This window comes from Astyanax mexicanus, chromosome 4 (assembly GCF_023375975.1).
Source record: "Astyanax mexicanus isolate ESR-SI-001 chromosome 4, AstMex3_surface, whole genome shotgun sequence".
In the NCBI taxonomy this organism is placed as follows: domain Eukaryota; kingdom Metazoa; phylum Chordata; class Actinopteri; order Characiformes; family Acestrorhamphidae; genus Astyanax; species Astyanax mexicanus.
The window spans coordinates 25,063,201-25,081,791 of record NC_064411.1 but is presented as its reverse complement, the minus strand read 5'-3'; positions in this window follow the sequence as shown (position 1 = coordinate 25,081,791).

The following is an 18,591-nucleotide window of genomic DNA, read 5'->3' as shown; positions in this document are numbered from 1 at the left end:
ACAGACTAACAAACCAAACAATAGAGTACATGTCATTAAAAGATGTCAAAAATAAGTCACAGAATACACAGTAAGAGGATACAAACCAATAACATCATACATGTATACAGAAATATAAAAAAGAAGAATACTCCTCCCCAACGTAGAGGGAATGATGAAACTTCTCCCAGGCTTGTTATCACAGATCCCAAGTTCAGAGTCTTTCGCATTATGTCCCAGTACTGTCCATGTTGAACAACAAAGTCCCAGAATAGCCACACATCCAAACTGTGGCCTTTTTCAACATCCGTCTGGAAAGAAAGAAAGAAAACACCAACCAGTATCGTGTACAATGGAAGAGACACAAAGTAAACAGTTACAATAACAAACAACAATAGTTTCAATTCACTCCTATATAAGAGGATATGAGTAAAATATTTGTGTGAATATTAAACTTAAGTATCAAGAGTATACAATGGTTAAATAATTAAAATGGATATTTTTCCACCATGTCACCGTCCACTACACTTTCTACCTGTGAGTCATCGTCATCGTCTGAGTCAGTCCTATTTAATAATGGCATCTGGACCCGATCTCCTGGCATTACAACTCCTATCCACCTCAATATCATAGCCTTAGCACAAATCAATAACAGAGTACAAAAGCAAAACATAACACACACAGATAACAAAGCTGCTCCCAATAATTGCACTAACAATGCTCCCATTGGACCAAATTTCTCAAGCAACCATGCATTAACAGACCAACCAGCACCTTGTGACGGACCAAAAGCATCCCTAATATTTTTTAATGCCTCTATAACATTAGTAACATTGTCAGTACTATCAGGAATCAATGTGTAACAGGCATCCCCTGTCAAATTTAAAGCTGCACATAATCCACCTTGTTTAGCCAAAATATAATCTAAAGCCATGTCATGCTTCAGCAATGTTAATCTATGACTTTTTTGTGTGTTGGACAAAAACTCAAAACCTTTAATCGTTTCATTAGCAAAGCCTTGCAAAGTGTATGTAATGTTATCTATATGATCTGCTAAAAAAGTCAACCCATACCAGGGAAATAATCCTATCCCCCATTTTTCTCCTATACTAATCCTCCAATGATAAGCATCCAAATTGTGAAACTGTGCCATCTCCCTTTTTCGTCTCTTTGATTGGACAACATTAGACGGCTCACCCTTCTGAAGCGTATAAACCTCATACGGAAGCTTCAACGTTGCCATATAACAGCAACCTATCCCCCATTTTTCTCCTATACTAATCCTCCAATGATAAGCATCCAAATTGTGAAACTGTGCCATCTCCCTTTTTCGTCTCTTTGATTGGACAACATTAGATGGCTCACCCTTCTGAAGCGTATAAACCTCATACGGAAGCTTCAACGTTGCCATATAACAGCAACCTATCCAGCCATAAGGCAGAAATATATATGCCTTGTCTCCACAGACCCACCAAATATCTTTAAAATGACCAATAGTTAAATTTCCTGGCAATGGTTCATGCTCTGCCATCACAGTTCTACTCTGCTTAAGGTGTGGCACCTGGAAAGTCACTTCAAACAAACCATCCCTCATTTTATGTTTACTTAAATCTAATTGTATCACATAATTGTTGCATTCTGATAACCCCATAAACATTCCTGAACCCCCATGTGTATTATTTGAACAAATGCATTCGTCTGCCTTAACAGCAGTTACTTTCATTGCATCCGGCATTGCTGACTGCACATCTTCTTGCTGATCTAATATGTTTACATATCGTATATCCTTCATCCAAGTTCAATTACCTCCAGATTGAAACAAAAACCTAGATATAGCCATCTGTGCTTCAATAGTAGTCTGCTGCTTATATAATAGCCAAGATAATGCATAAAACTGACATTCTGAAAGCAATGGTTCTGGAATTGCTTCTAAGATTGAAGACCAAGTTCCCGGTGCTGGGACTTTCACTACACACGGACCCTTTCTATGGTAACCCACCCTTACGGAATGAGTTATCTGCTGAAACCATAAATTCCTATTTATCCATGGATCTGCTGTTTGTAATACCTGAGAATCAAAGCCATATGCCTTCCACTTAGTATCTCTCTTCCGAACTGCACGGTAATGGTCAGTCATGTCAGTCAGTGTCCTGTCAAAATCTTCCTGCTGATCAGTTAAATTTGTCATATTAATAGATGATCCCCAGTCATTTTCTGCCCTCAATTTATAACTAAGTTCAAAAATCTCATTACTTCTATTCATGCTCGATTCTAGTTGTATTATGGGCTTTTGAGTTATATTCACTGCCTGTTCCACTACTTTAGAAGTTATGTTAGCAGGTGACAGTGTTGTCCCTGTAGTATTAGCCAAATTACCCTTTATTCCATCCCTCCTTGTACTATTTCCAAAAATGGCTGACTTGTACGTTGTCACCTGTGCTGTAGTAACATTAATTCCCTTCTCTGTTGTAACTACAATCGTAGGCTGAACTGTTGTAGTAATGTTCTTAAATATGTCCAAAGCTACAATATGCTGCTTTATTTGTGAACCATTTTGCCTTGGAGTGATTAGTGTAAGAAATTTATTCTGAGGTTTTGCAGTAATAGATGGACTTAAATCTTTTATCACAACTAACACTCTACGAGTTATATACCCAGCTTGCCACACATTCAGAAACGGCATAAATCTAAAATTAGGCTCCAAATACGTACATATGTATTCTCCTTGGTCTTCTTGGGTTACATTACGCATTAGAATTGAACAATCACTCCATACTTTAAACCATCTCTTGTCATTATACAAAACATACTTCCTTTGATCATGAGGTACACTATTCACCTGCTAACACCAGTTCCTTACGACTACTATGTTGCCACCTCGGTGGATTATTACCTGCAGTATTAAACCTCCCACAGCTACAAGGCAGATAAACTGTCCTATCCAACTTAACTTTAATAACAGTTATTTCAGGTGCTATTGTTGTTAACATACTCTGAGGTGTCATAGTAGTTATGTGAGTTACATTTATACCCTTAATAGCAGTCAATACTGTCATAGTAGAGTTCCCTAAAGTCACGTCCGTCCTAAGTCTCGTAGTGTTTTGGTCTGACTCTTTTTCGAACTGGTCGTAGGCTCCTATCTGAGTCTTTAGCTTCTCTTACAATGGGATCAGAGTTCTCTGTGTCGTTTGCTGCTCTGCTTTCAACTGGAAGTGGTTCTGCTTGTTCTGGGACATATTGAAAGTTGATGTCTTCAAATCTTCTTTCGTGATCATTGTCCGCTGAGTTATTCCTGACAACATCAGCAATATGCACAGAGTCATCCCTCCCCTCCATAACTCGGACACTCTCTTCTTCTGGAACTTGACTTTGTGACTCCTGCTGTATCTCTGCCTCTGCATGGTCTGCCACATCTGCTTCCTGTGGGTGTGGTGCCTCATCTTTTGGAGCTTTAACACAATGTGACAAGGTTGGAGACCCTTTAACCTGAACTGCAGTTCCTGTACAACGAACTACTTCAAAAGGACCTTCACGGCGTTCATTATACCACTTTCTTCGAAACACCTTCACAAACACCTTGTCTCCTGGTTGCACTGTGCTCTTCTTTTCCTCCTCGCTTGCCTTCTGCTAACAAACATGCTTCTGTTAGCCCCACAAGTTCTGCTAATTGAGCAGATGCAGGCTGCGGTACTATTTCAGCCTTTTCAACAACAAAATCAGAGCCCTGGGCTCTCACTACTGCATAACCAGCACTTAATGTGTCACCTACACGATAGCAGGATCCATCAGTCCAATATTCTACATCTGCATTATGTAATGGGATGGCTTGCAAATCAGATCTAAGCTTTGAGTATCGTTCTGCTTCTTGCACACAATCATGTGGCTCACCATCCTCTGGAGTCGGCAAAGTTTCAGCTGGAACACATCTAACTAACGTGACATCCTCTTGTTCAAGGAGCCTATGATAATCTCTAAGCCTTGGCACTGTCAATGTATATTTTCCATGGTTCAAAAGATTCCTAACACTGTGATGGGTAAGAATTGTCACTGGATAACCCATCGTGACAGCAGATGCCTTTTCATACATCAAATAAACACCCACTAGTGCTCTGTAGCACAATGGTAGCCCCAATTCTACTTCTGAAAATGCAGTAGAGTAGTATGAAATAGGTTGAGGACTAGTTCCCGTCCCTGTTGGCTGACAAAGAACTGCACATGCATATTTACCTCCTACGGACGTGGAGACATACAACAGAAAATTCTTAGAATAATCTGGAAGCGCTAGTGCAGGTGCTTCTTGTAGCCTCTTTTTAATTGTCTCAAACGACAATATGCCCTCTTGTGTCCAGGAAAGTTGACAATGGAGTTTGGCGGATAGGAGCGCGGCTCTATCTGGGAAGATCCGCGGTGGAGGCGTGTGTGTTTACATCAACACGGAATGGTGTAACAACGCTGTGACTGTCGCCAAACACTGCTCTCCGCTGGTGGAGTTCCTGATAGTCAAGTGCAGACCTTTTTATTTAGTACGGGAGTTCTCCGCCGTGCTAATAGCTGCTGTCTACATCCCACCCAGCGCTAGCATTGGTGCTAATGCTAAAGAGGCTCTGTGTGAACTCTATCGGTCTATCAGCGATCTGCAGAACAAACACCCAGACGGACTGTTTATTATCGCCGGAGATTTCAACCACGCAAATCTCAAGTCACTGCTCCCTAAATTCCATCAACATGTGGACTTTGCAACGAGAGGAGCGAGCGCGCTGGATCTTGTTTACACAAACATCCCCAGCGCGTACCGGGCGGAGCCCCGCCCCCACCTCGCTTTCTCGGACCACATGTGTGTTTGGCTGACTCCAACATACACACCACTCATCAGACGCTCCAGACCAGTTCAGAAGCAGGTGAAAACCTGGCCGGCAGGCTCCATCTCTGCCCTTCAGGACTGTTTTGAGTGCACTGCATGGGACATGTTTAGGGAGGCTGCTACTGAAGGCGATTCTGTTGATTTGGAGGAGTATGCAGCATCAGTCACTGGCTACATCAGCAAGTGTATTGATTGATGTCACTGTCTCCAAGACCATCACTACACGCCCAAACCAGAAGCCTTGGATGATTGCTTGGATGACGTGCGCTGCTGAGGACCCGCGACTCCGCCTTCAGAGTGGGTGACAAGGTGGCCCTGAGGAAAGCGAGATCCGACCTGTCAAGAGCCATCAGAGAGGCAAAGCGCGCACACGCCCAGAGAATCCACAGCCACTTCAAGGACACGGGTGACGCGCGGCGTATGTGGCAGGTCATCCAGGCAATCACCAACTACAGGACAATTCCACCGTCCTGTGAACGGGATGCCTCCCTCCCTGATGCCCTGAACAACTTTTATGCACGGTTTGAGGCACAAAACAACACGATGGCGAGAAAGACCATGCCCAAGCCGGACGAGCAGGTGTTGTGCCTGACTGCAGTGGATGTGAGGAACACTCTGCGCAGAGTCAACCCACGAAAAGCTGCAGGACCAGACAACATTCCCGGCAGAGTGCTCAGGGAGTGCGCAGACCAGCTGACAGATGTTCTCACGGACATCTTCAACATCTCCCTGTGCAGCGCCACTGTCCCAACGTGCCTCAAGTCCACCATCATCGTTCCCGTGCCGAAGAAGTCCACAGTGTCCTGCCTCAATGACTACCGTCCCGTTGCACTTACACCCATCATCATGAAGTGCTTCGAGAGGCTAGTCATGAGGAACATCAAGACACGACTGGCCTCTTCACTGGACCCCCTGCAGTTTGCGTATCGTCCCAATCGCTCCACGGACGATGCCATCACCACCACCCTTCATCTCTCCCTCACCCACCTGGAGAAGAAGGACACTTACGTCAGAATGCTGTTTATAGACTTCATTTCAGCATTCAACACCATCATCCCACAGAACCTCATCAGGAAGCTAAGCTCGCTCGGCCTCAACACCCCCCTCTGCAACTGGATCCTGGACTTTCTGACGGGGAGACCCCAGTCAGTCCGGTTCGGGGGCAGCACCTCCAGCACCATCACACTGAACACTGGGGCCCCCCAGGGCAGTGTCCTGAGTCCTCTGCTGTTCACCCTGCTGACTCATGACTGTGCTGCAAAACACAGTTCTAACAGCTTTATCAAGTTCGCCAATGATACAACCGTGCTGGGTCTCATCACCAAAGGCGACGAGTCAGCATACAGGAGGTGCAGCGGCTGACAGACTGGTGTACAGTCAACAACCTTCACCTGAATGTGGACAAGACAAAGGAAATGGTTGTTGACTTCAGGAGCCCACAACACACCCACTCTCCACTCAACATCGACGGGTCCTCTGTGGAGATTGTTAAGAGCACCAAGTTCCTTGGTGTCCACTTAGCAGATAACCTCGCCTGGACCCTGAACACCAGCTCTACAGCCAAGATAGCCCAGCAGCGTCTCTACTTCCTCCGGAAGCTGAGAAAGGCCCGTCTCCCTCCACCCATCCTCACACTCTTCTATAGAGGGACCATTGAGAGCATCTTGAGCAGCTGCATCACTGCCTGGTTTGGGACCTGCACCGTCTCTGACCGCAAGACCCTCCAGCGTATTGTGAGGACAGCTGAGAGGATCATCGGCATCTCTCTCCCCTCCATCACGGACATTTACACCACCCGCAGCATCCGCAAAGCAACCAGCATTGTGAATGACCCCACCCATCCCTCACACAAACTGTTCTCCCTCCTGCCTTCGGGAAGACGGTACCGCAGCATCCGGTCCAGCACGACCAGATTCTGCAACAGCTTCTACCCCCAAGCCATCAGACTCCTCAACTGCAGAGACTGAACTGATGGTTTTTCTGTACATGCACACACACTCTTACCCCACTTACCCCAGAAAATGGAAAGCACTAAAAACCCTACTACCTCACTGGACTCTATTGCACACTGTGTAATAGAGGTAATTACTACCTCACTGGTCTTTTTTGCACACTTTTTGCACACTGCATAATTTGCACACTGTCTTGTTATTTATTATTCTTTGTCTGTATTGTGTTGTATTGTCTGTCTGCACTTTTGTACTGTTGCACTATTGTTCTGTCTACACTGTGTTTATGTGCACCATGGTCCCTGGAGGAACGTTGTTTCGTTTCACTGTGTACTCTGTATATAGCTGAAATGACAATAAAAACCACTTTGACTTTGACTTTGACTTTGGCATTCCCTGTGTCTTTAATCATAGCCCTCAACGGCGCCATTATCCTAGCATAATCCTCTATCCATGCTGAGGAATACCCAGTAATACCCAAAAATGTCATCATTTCCCTGACTGTCCTGGGCTTTGGAACCTTACGAATTGCTTCTAGCTGTTGTCGCGGTTATTTCACGACTCTTCTAGGCCTCCCAGAAAGGGAAGCCTGGGCTAGCTAAAATGAGCTCTAGAACTTATCTAGTCATGCATCACTACAAAAGCTTTAAGTTCAAAAGAAATAAGGTAAAAACAGACGAGTGCCTCAAGTTTAAAGAAAGGAGAAGACGAGTCTTTCCGAAGTTCTAAGTTGATCTTTTACTGTTCTTGAAGACAGGAAGCTTCAGTCTTCTGATAATACAGAGGAATACACACACTTTTATACAGTATTTGGGTGAGAAAGGTGGGGCTCTAAGCTCCACCTTTCCTTCACTTGGGCACTCTTCTCGTGAGAGAAAGCTGATCTTGCGCAACGTCTGGGCTTTTTCAGCCGAAGTCAGACAAAGCCCAAGGTCGCCTCGACCAGCACCTCACGCCTTGGTACAGACTGTACAGGCCTCAGAGAAAGGGTCAGACACCTGTTTTAACAGAACTTAGTGAACTCTAGACTTTTTATACAAATATATTATTATAAAGGTAATATAGCATATATTGATTACCAATTTAGGGCCCACACTGTTTGTCAGAAATACTTCTATGTCCATGTGATATTGTCTGACCCAAATAAGTTACCTTCTCCTGACAATATTGCAACTTTTTCTGAGAGACTTTGTGACCTTTTTCTTCTAGCATTTTTAACAACTTAACCGAGTCTTCATGACAAATTTCTTTTGATGAACTGCAAATAGCAATATCATCTACATAATAAATCACTTTACTTTGTATTGACAACTCTAATCCTGCCAAATCATCCTTCAAAACTTTATTGAAAATGTGAGGACTGTTTAAATCCCTGTGGTAACCTTTTATACTCATATAACTGTCCATTGTATGTAAATCCAAACAACCCTTGGCTTTCTACACTAAGTGGAACACTAAAATATGCCCCACATAAATCTAACACTGTAAAATGTGTTGCGTCTGAAGGAATCTGATCTAATAAAGTATGTGGATCTGGCACTTCAGCTGGAAAATCAGCCACTACGTCATTCACTGCTCTCAGATCATGTACTAAGCGATAAGAACCATCTGGTTTCTTCACAGGTAACAAAGGAGTGTTACACTGAGGAGTCTGTGTTATCTTTAGAACATCAGCTTTCAGAAGACCTTCAATTTGTGGTCCAATCCCCTGAACAGCTTCTTCTGGCAATGGGTATTGGTTCTTCCATGGAGGTTTGACTCCAGGTCGAAGTTCAACTTTCACCGGTTGAGCTGATTTCACAAGTCCGATATCAGTACTATGTTGAGACCAGAGAGATTGTGGTACTTGTCATAACATTTCCATCTTCAGAGAATCAGCTTCCACTTCAGCACTACATATTGATTCATGTGTCATCCGCACAGTTTGTGGTTGTCCTTTTCCTTGTGCAGCAATTATGATTTTCAAAAATCGCTGATCTTCACTCCTGCATATAGTCGGATTCTCTTGTGGAGGCTTGAACAGAGCCTTCTCCGCTTCTGACATCATTTCTCCAAGATGTTTCTGCTCATAATCCTCAGAGACCAACAATGTCACATGTGGGACACTGTGTTTAATGTCAAATTCTTCCTTTAAATAGTCATTTTCGTCTATCTTCATAGCGGCATCTTGTAGTCCCAAAATGATACAACTTGACTGAAGTTGAACTTCCTTAGGTTGATGACTCAGCCAGTCTTCCGCATTTGATTTTGCAGCATCTTTGAAATATTTGAGAGTACAGTGAAATGGATACTCTGGAAGCTTTGCATCAGGTAGGTTTGCTGTCAAGAACTTCTCCCACACTCTGGCTGGCTCCAAAAGTTCAGCACTTAAATTTCCAATCCAAAACACTGCAGACTCTCCTACTTCTTCTGTCATCATTAATTGATGGACAACATCATGTGGTACTTCCACCAGACAGCCTGGCATCTCGTCCTAGGAGTGCAATGGGTGTATGTTCTGATACCAAAATTGGTATTTTAGTCTTTTGATGTTTATAGCAGAGCTCAATTGGTTCTGTGAGAGGAATCAGCTGTTTTACTCCCTCAAACCCGATCGTCCAAATCCATTGTCCAGACATGGGGAGGTGTATAGCATCTTCAGACCGAATACAGGTGAAAGCAGCTCCACCATCTGCTAAAACTTCCAATGGTCGATCATTAACTTTCACCTCTATTGTTGGATCACTCTCCGATCCTATTGCTACCAGCTGACACCCCCCTTTCGAGTCTTCTGGGCACCCCTAGAATCCTGGTTCCGGGCCCCTCATCGGGTTAACCGGTCCTCTTGATATTCTTGCTTGGCCTCTGAATCCTCCCCTTTGATTTCCTCTGAAATTTCCTCTGAAATTTCCTACTGGTCCGTTGCACTCACGAGCAAAGTGGCCTAACTGTCCACAATTGTAACACACTTCTGTAGATTGTTGAAAATACGGATCAAATCGTCCTCCTCGACCTCTATTCATGTTTCCTCTGCTCCTTCCTCTCCACGTCTGGCCTTGTCCATAAAATGGTTGTGTCCAAGAAGTGACTGGAATCTCCATTGATGGTTGAATTGGTGTCTGTGTTGATTGAGGTTGTAATACCTGCTGTGGTTGTGGAGCTTGCGTCTGTATCACCAAAGCTTGTTTTTTCTCTTTGGTTTTGGAATCCACCAATTGTATTTGGTTCAGCTTTCTTAGGATGTCTTGATCTTGTTCTTTTCGATCATGTTCTCTCTTTCGATACAATTCCACTTGATGAGAAATATGATCCGTGTAGATGCCTTTTGCCATACTTCCAAGACCAACCACCTCTGCCAGTTTAGTTCTCACTGGTTGGAAACATATTTCTCAATGTTCTCCACATTTGCCCTCTAACTTATAGCCCTTCGTCTACTTTCATAGGGAAAATCTTTACTTCCTGAATCTTCATCACTGTCACCGTGCTCACTTTCAGTAGAACTTTCAACTTCTGTGGAGTATTCCTTCTTTCTTGTCTTATCTCATCTTCTTTCTGCAGTAGCCAGTATTCGTCTGATTACTGAAATGTATCCACCCCTTTTCTCTCCCACATCACTTTGTTCCTCTTCTTCTTCATCTCTTGTCCTTCTGATCCTTAGTCCACCTGTTGTTGTCAGATGTGTGGTTTTCTTCTTGGACTTTGGATACATCTTGATGGTTGTTTCTGCACGTCCTGCTTCTATCACTTGATCATCTTCATTTTTGATGTGGTAATCACCCTGTTGACTAATCACTGGGAGTTGAGGATAGATCTCCTCAAAGTTCACTTGCTTCTCATAAGGTGGGAGTTTCTTCACCGGATCCACATGTGAAAAAGGTACATTGATTTCTGTCATCTGTTTTTCTATTACTTTAGCACGTTGTCCTATTTCTTCTACACCTTTCTCTCTCTTCTCCTTAGCTGCTTTAATCATTTTCTGTCCCTCAGCGTCAAACAATTGAAGAATGCCAAGCTCCATTTTCCTCTTTTCCTTGCGCCTTTCACCTTTCTTCCTTGTCTTTTGCCCCGCTTTATATGTAGAGACCAGTACTCGTATCACACTAATTACATCTGGATTAAGAGTCCCTTCCTGAGGCCACGGCTGATCAATTGAAGGCCATCTTTGATTCCACTTTTTGGACACTTTTGCAATGCCTTTAATTAATGGATTATTCTTTTTAACCACATCAATCGGAGTAATCTGTTTCGCAGCATTTGTTTCCATGTTTGACATTCCTATGGTTCTTTTTGTTTTAATTGTCTACAATACAGTAACATAAAATGCTTAAGATAATTAATTAATTGACCTTTTTTTTTAATTATACATGTTTTAATTATACAACATGTATTGAATTTTCCCTAATAAACAAAAATCTAAATAAATTTATCAAAATCTGAAAGTTAGAATATATACTAGTGTCACACTTCTATCCCACAGTAAGTCCCCTTACCAATGATAAGCATAGCAAAAACAAGAAACTATCCACCACTTATGAAATCTAAACATCAAATGTGTGTAACTATTATAATTACTCACAATGCTTAAATATTATGATCCTAATTAAAATTCTTCTTAACAAACTCCTGTAAGATCACTTGTTCACTAAAAATATTGATTACTCAATCAGTTGCAAAGTTTCTGAGAGATTACCCTTAATTATTTGTAGGCCAATCGTGAAAACTAAACCCAATGCATATGTACTAGTCCACAAATTAAATAAATGATTGCATTAACCATGAGTACTATTCACAAATTTATGTGTCTATAAAATCTAATGCAGGTGTGAATCTTTTATAGAGTTTGTGAATTAGGAAACAGTACCCTGAGTTGTTTTTGAAGCTTCCTCAGGCTTTTCTGTTCGTCGGCTCAGGTCTGCTGCAGCCCCTGTGGACGGCCCCCCAAACTCCCTCTCGGTTCTCTCACATCCCCAATTAGACATGGATAAAAGAAACACAAGACAGTGATTACTTTCCAAGTTCAAAACCCATAAACCATCTGGTATGAGCTCATGTTATGTTTTCCTAAGGGATGTTCTAATAGCTATACCAGTTTGCCTAATGACCTGTCACCCCAGTTTGATGTACAGCATACATAAGCTGACAGACTCAAGCAATCAACCAAACTTCACATAGATCTCATTACATCCTGTTTAAACCAGCAGCACTTTACTCTCCAGTCCATCACCAGGCTACAAAAACATTCCAGACCAAAATCCCGCAGCACCTTCACTTGTTTTTCTCTCGTGACCATATGTTCTTTGACATAGTAATTTACATTAGTTCAAGTTGAAAGCTTTAAACCTCATCTACCAAACATCTCTAGAGACACATACATTACCCATGAAACCCAAACCATGAAGCACAACCATTTCTACAAAGCCATATCACAAAGTAAAACAGCCTAAGACAAAAAAACACCACCAGTGTGACCCCAAATGCATTAATCAATGTCAACCAAACTCAGAAGGTCCAAACACTCTGTATACAGCTCAAAGTACACACAGACATACCCTCATTTTAAGCACACACAAGCCTGCACATACGTTCAGCCAGCTGTACCCAATTATAATAATACAACTATTTCTTCTACTCAAGCACAAAAAAATATATACACCCATATTTCATATTTATCTCATAATCAACCCATTTCAACATATCATTAAACTCTCCAGTGGTGTGTTTATGATGGGAAAGCACTAAAAATACCACTTTATACGTCCAAATTTAATTATTTATTTAATATCTATTTATCATGACAAGATACAGAGCTCATTCCAATATTCAAGTATTGGTTACTGTGTCTCTGACCTCATCCACATTTATACAAAAAAATAAGTCGGCTCATCTTTCAGTGGTTTATAAATATTACCTCATGATTCCTATATAAAATACACACACACCAGAGAATTTATAAACCCTTATTCACTCACTTATAGTCTATACCTCAATATAGCATTAACACTACTTTTACTCTTTATTATACCTATGCAGTAATATATATATATATTATCGGCCGTTTTAAAACTAACTAAACACATAACATATACCATTCATTCTCTAACTTTCAGGCACTATATTCAGTATATACAGTATTCAGGCACTATATATTATAATTTTGTCTTCAAAGCTGTTTAATGTTTAATCAAAATAAGGTGACTTTTATCAGTACTTCACAAAAATCCATTGTTCCATTTGCCTCTCCCTAGGCCAAGATCAAAGACAAGGCATGTAATCTCAAAGCCTGACTGAGACAATTGGTAACCTGGCTCTGTGAAATTTTTTTCTCCCAATAAAAGTCATCACAATGGAGATTTGCAATTGCTCTCCTCTAAATTAATACAATTCAACCCCTAAATTCCCCCGATTAGCCTGATCTGCCATATTAAGTATAGTAATCAACAGTGATGTCAGTACTTATTTAGAAACGCTACTCTAATCTGACCCTTTTTTTCAGCAACGAGTAATCTAACGCGTTACTATTTCCGATCCAGTAATCAGATTAAAGTTACTTATTTACAGTGTTGGGCATGTTACTTTGAAAAAGTAATTATAGTTACTCCTTACTTCTCCAAAAAAGTAACTGAGTTACTAACGGAGTTACTCCACTATAAAAGTAATTAGTTACCAGTAAAAGTAACTATCACGTTACTTTTTATTATTCGCCCGTCAAAAAAAGAAAATCAATTATGCATTTACAATTATTATTAGAAAAATAACAAACGAAAATAAACCCAAAATGTTGACAAAAATATAGTCTAACGAATTTCAAAAAAACAAAACGAAATTCTCCACAGAACCAAAGAAAATTACTAAAACTTGTAATACTGAAAAACATGAAAAACGCGTCTGGGGATGAAATTAAACAAACCAAGCCACACTCAAAGGAAATATGTATATATAAACAAAACAAAATAATGGACAAAAACAACAATTTAATGCCCGTTAAAATGGTATTAATATAACAGCTACACCAAAGGGGAATAGAGCTTAGATCCGGCTCAAAAAATCAGACCCGACCCAGCCGGAGCCCGTGCACGTTCTGCCCGAGCCTGAACCATGAACTGTCATTAAATGTTTTTTTAAGAACAGCTACACACAGTGCTGCAAGTCAAACGCGGAGGCGTTCACGTGCGCCCAGAGCTACGTGATTACATTTTTCATTATTATTATAGTTTAATTTTATTTTGTTTTTATTTTTTCTGTTCAGCAAGTTTTTTAGGGTGGGCTTGCTAGCGCGAGCGCTTTATACAAGAACTAAAGGACCACGAGGTGCCGCGCGCTCGGCACAACACCCCGCTGTACAACTCCGCTGTACAACAGCGCTTATAAATAAATTAAACACGAAAATGAGGGTATTCTATCTGTAATTTCAGTTCGTTTTAGTTAGTTTTATAAACACAAAATACAGTTCGAGTTATGTTTTTTCCTTTTAATTACCTTTTTTATTAGATTCAGTTAACACAAATGTTTTTTTTTCACTTTCAGTTTTCGCTATTTCGTTCGCTGTAGTGAACAATAATAATTGGTTACTTAGCAACATTGTGATTATCACATCAGAGCTTTATATAAAATAAAAAATAGGAGCTAATAGGAGCCTTCTCTAAAAGAGGAAGCAGCAGCACCACAAAAACCGGAGCAGCTAAAAAGAGTTTAACGTCCTTAATTCGGAACTTGGGCTGTCCACGGCAATCACTGAATTAATTAGAGCACGCAAATCGTCACAATTGTGCCTCACTTCACCACGCCAAACCACCTAAACCTACAGGCACAGCGGCCAGAAGCTCAAGTTCACCGGACAGAGGATCGGTTAGGGCAAAGCGAAGTAAAAAAAAGTGCGGCCAAAGTAACGTGCAGTAACGGGGTGTCGGAAATGGTAACGGCGTTATAGTTACAGTCAGAGTAATTAGTTAGATTACTCGTTACTGAAAAAAAGTAATTGCGTTAGTAACGCCGTTAGTTTTAACGCCGTTACTCCCAACACTGCTTATTTAAGTCACTGTGCGTTACTCTCTCTCTCTCCACCTCATCTCCTCCACACACACACACACACACCGCTCCCTTACCCATTCCCCCTCCGCTCTTCCCCAATCACACACGTCTCGCTTTCTCCCCTGTCTCTCTCTCTCGCGCTCGGCGTGTCTTTAGTTTCCGCCCGTTTTCGTTTTTCGCCAGTTCTCGGGCTCTTTATAAAGGCGTTTTTTTGCGGCCCCGTCCCAATTCACTAGCCAGGGCAGCGGTCTGCCACAAATTTGATTGGCAGAGGAGAGCATTTAAAGATTTTACACCACACGTGATTGGAAGTTCACTGTGGCGCAGAGCGCACATACCGTAAAGACAAGAAAAGTTCCGGTGCTTTAAATGAACACTGTCAGAATTAAATCCTTCTCAGTAGTTGGGTCCGGTATGGGTCCGTATTGGACAACGTCTGGGTCCGGACCCGGACCGCAGTCTGCAAATGTGTGATCCCTGGTCTAGACCGTATACACGGTTCTGTTTTATAAAACCACTCCTTGCTGCCCTGCAGAGAACAACAGGTTTAATGTTCAGTTTTACAGTGTTAAATATGTCAGGTCAAGAAAGACTTTCTTTATTTTATATATTTTTTATAAAAACAAGTATTTATGTTTAGTAAAATCAAGAAAGACCATATTTTATTTTATTTTTAAAAAATATGTTAAGTTAATTTTTTTATTTTTATATAAAAAGAAAATTAGGAAATAGTTCAACTTAATAGAGATACATTGTTGCTGTTAAAAATGCATTTTCCAATAAAGGGAGTATTGGCAAAACTGGTTATAATTTTTATGTTAAGGTGGCGGGAGGTGGTGTCTGCAGCTGCTGAAAGTAACTAATAAAGTAACTTGTAAAGTAACTTAGTTACTTTTAAAATCAAGTAATCCATAAAGTAACTAAGTTACTTTTTAAAGGAGTAATCAGTAATCAGTAATCGGATTACTTTTTTAAAGTAACTATACCATCACTGGTAATCAACACATAAACATAATACATATATTTGTTAATGAAACACATTTTACACTCTCTCACTGTATTCACCAAAAGAAAGAGATTCCACACACACACACACAGCCTTGCGCAGCCCCAAAACTCATCAATCACTCACACACGCACACACAAAAACTCTCCAGTCCAGCCACACACACACTTACACACACACAGACAGAGAGCCTCAGTGTCCAGCACTGTTTTTACACACACAAAGAAAGAAAGTCGACTACTTTTTTAATTTCTTGCAAGTTTCCTATCTCTTTTCTTAACATATTTTCTTGTGTCTTTGCTAGCTTCTTTTACTGCAGTATTCTTCTCTATTACTTTTTTACTCCTATTGTTTTCTTCCTCTATTCTCTTTTAAGGCCTTTTCACACTTTTTCCTCTTTTGCATGCTTTTTTAACCTCTTCTTCTTCTTCTTCTTCTTCTTCTTCTTCTTCTTCTTCTTCTTCTTCATTAAAAACACATAAATACCTTTTTCAGTCAACTTTCACATAGATAATGCACGCTAAAGCCGGGTTTGTGGACACGTCTTATAGAAAGTCACGTATAGTCTTACGCCATCCTGAAGACTATATTTCGCGCATGCCGTACAATACTTGTTACTAGTTACTGTATTTTTTTTTCCTTCTTCTTTTGACGTCATTCCTGTTTCTCTTTTTTTACTCTTCTCTTTATTCTTCTCTTTATTCTTCAATTTTTACTTTAACTCTTTCTCTTTTACTTCTTTACTGCAGTTATACCCCTTCTAGTTAAAATACTTTTTTACCCCAATTTAGAACGGTGCATCCTCCCCACATCTCCACAGCAAAATCTGGCTTGAAAACTGGCCTGTTGCCAGCAAATCCGACTCTCCCAGTTCCTCTGCCCTTGCCCCTGCCTCAACCCCTTCCTCTGCCTCTCCCTCTTCCACCTCTGTGCAGTGTGTTGGTGGAGAGGTTTGCCACTTGCTCTACCATCATCAACATGGCTTAAACGTGGTGCCCGCTTTTTTCTCGTTTCCCAGTCCTTAAGTTCTCCAAACTTTCTTTATCCAATTTGTTGGGGGTCAGGTAGGCTAGAGGCTGCTGGGTGGCTGCGGTGGTGGCCGCTGCTGCTCCTTCCCCCTGGGCTCCGTCTTCTGGCTGTCTCCTTCTCGGTTGGGCAGCGCCAAGGTCAGAACTGACTGTGACTGAGACACTACATTAAAATGACCTATCATCTCGCCCCTTGTAGATTCCCTGATGGAAAACAACAGGAAGATTTAATCCATACATTACATTATTAGTCCCATAATCCCACTTATCTGGTTAAACAATGCTGCACTGTGCACCTTAGGGTTGTATAAAACTCTTTTTTTGCTAATTGATATCCCATTTTGGGTTCTCTCGTTTGGCCTTTGTCCTCAGAAATTTAGTCCCGAAACAAATACTCACCTCCCTCGTCCCTGTCACTATCAATATTCTTCTGAATGGATTGACACTCTTCCCCACATTCCGGTTCTATTCCTCTAAAAAAACGTCTTTTAATAGAGGCCTCACTATGACCAGGCTAGTCTTTTTTTATCACGCCGTCGGGCACCTAGCCTCGACTTACACGTAATCGTTACAGTGTCATGTAACTACAACTTGTCCCGGGTGGAGTGCCTAAGGGTAGATGGAGGGACTAAACAAACAAATATGACCAACAAATCAAAATCTGTCACTCACCACCTTGTTCACTGATGAAGTGTGGATTGCGAGCGGAGGGATGATCAGTCATGCCTCAACCCCGCGGTACTACCCACTACCCCTTATTCTGTGAGACTTCCTCGTCTAGAGTCCTCTCTGCCGGAGAGCGTCCTCGGTGTGCGTTCAGCTGTCCTCCCTGTGTTGTTTATGAACTCAGTCAATAAACATTGTAGAATCAACAAATGAGCTTGTGCTCTACTTTATTGAACATGAAACATCTTCCTACAGTTCCTACGTCCCTTGTTCTACTCCACTATCTCTGTAGTTGACCTTAATATAATTATTATCTCCTAGGTCCACCTAGTGGTCATATTTGGAACTGCTATTGAATGCATTCTGCATATCAACACACTCCCCCCTCGCACCTCCAATTCATTCTGTTCGTGAGGCCAGAAAAAAATTCATTCCAATCTGTATTTAGGCCTCATCATAGCACTGAGACAGCTTTGGTTAAAACAACAAACGATCTGCTTTTTGCCGCCGACCAAGGCTGTTTTTCTTTACTGGTACATCTTGATCTGAACGCAGCCAGATCGTACTATCTATTTAGAAAGATTAGAGAACATGATCTCTAATGAAGGATGTTGATTCAGCAATTACTTTTAGTGATTTTTTTTTTTCCACACACACAAAACTTTCTTTGGTTTTACTCTTTCTTGGGACATTTTTGTTAAATACTTCTTAGTAAGAGTACATTTTGATGTACTCTCAATCTGTTATGTCTTTTCAGTTTGATGTTACGATGTCTCAGCCTGCTAAACTTTGGATCATACTTCAAGAACATGACATTCGTAGACATTCTGGTATCCCTGGTACTGTGGACACACTTTATTCTCTTGTGCAACAGACATTTCAAATTGAGGGTAATTTCACTTTGCATTTTAAAGATGCTGATTTTAAAGAGTATTTTTCTCTGAATTTAGTAGGTGATGTCAAGGCCAAAGACACACTTAAGTTTTTTGAATCCCCTATGGTCACCTTGACCTTGACTAATCTGGACAGCTCCTGCCCAAAAAGAAAGTGCCATTTATCCTCAATGTGACAGTTGCTCATCTGGATCCCAAGATA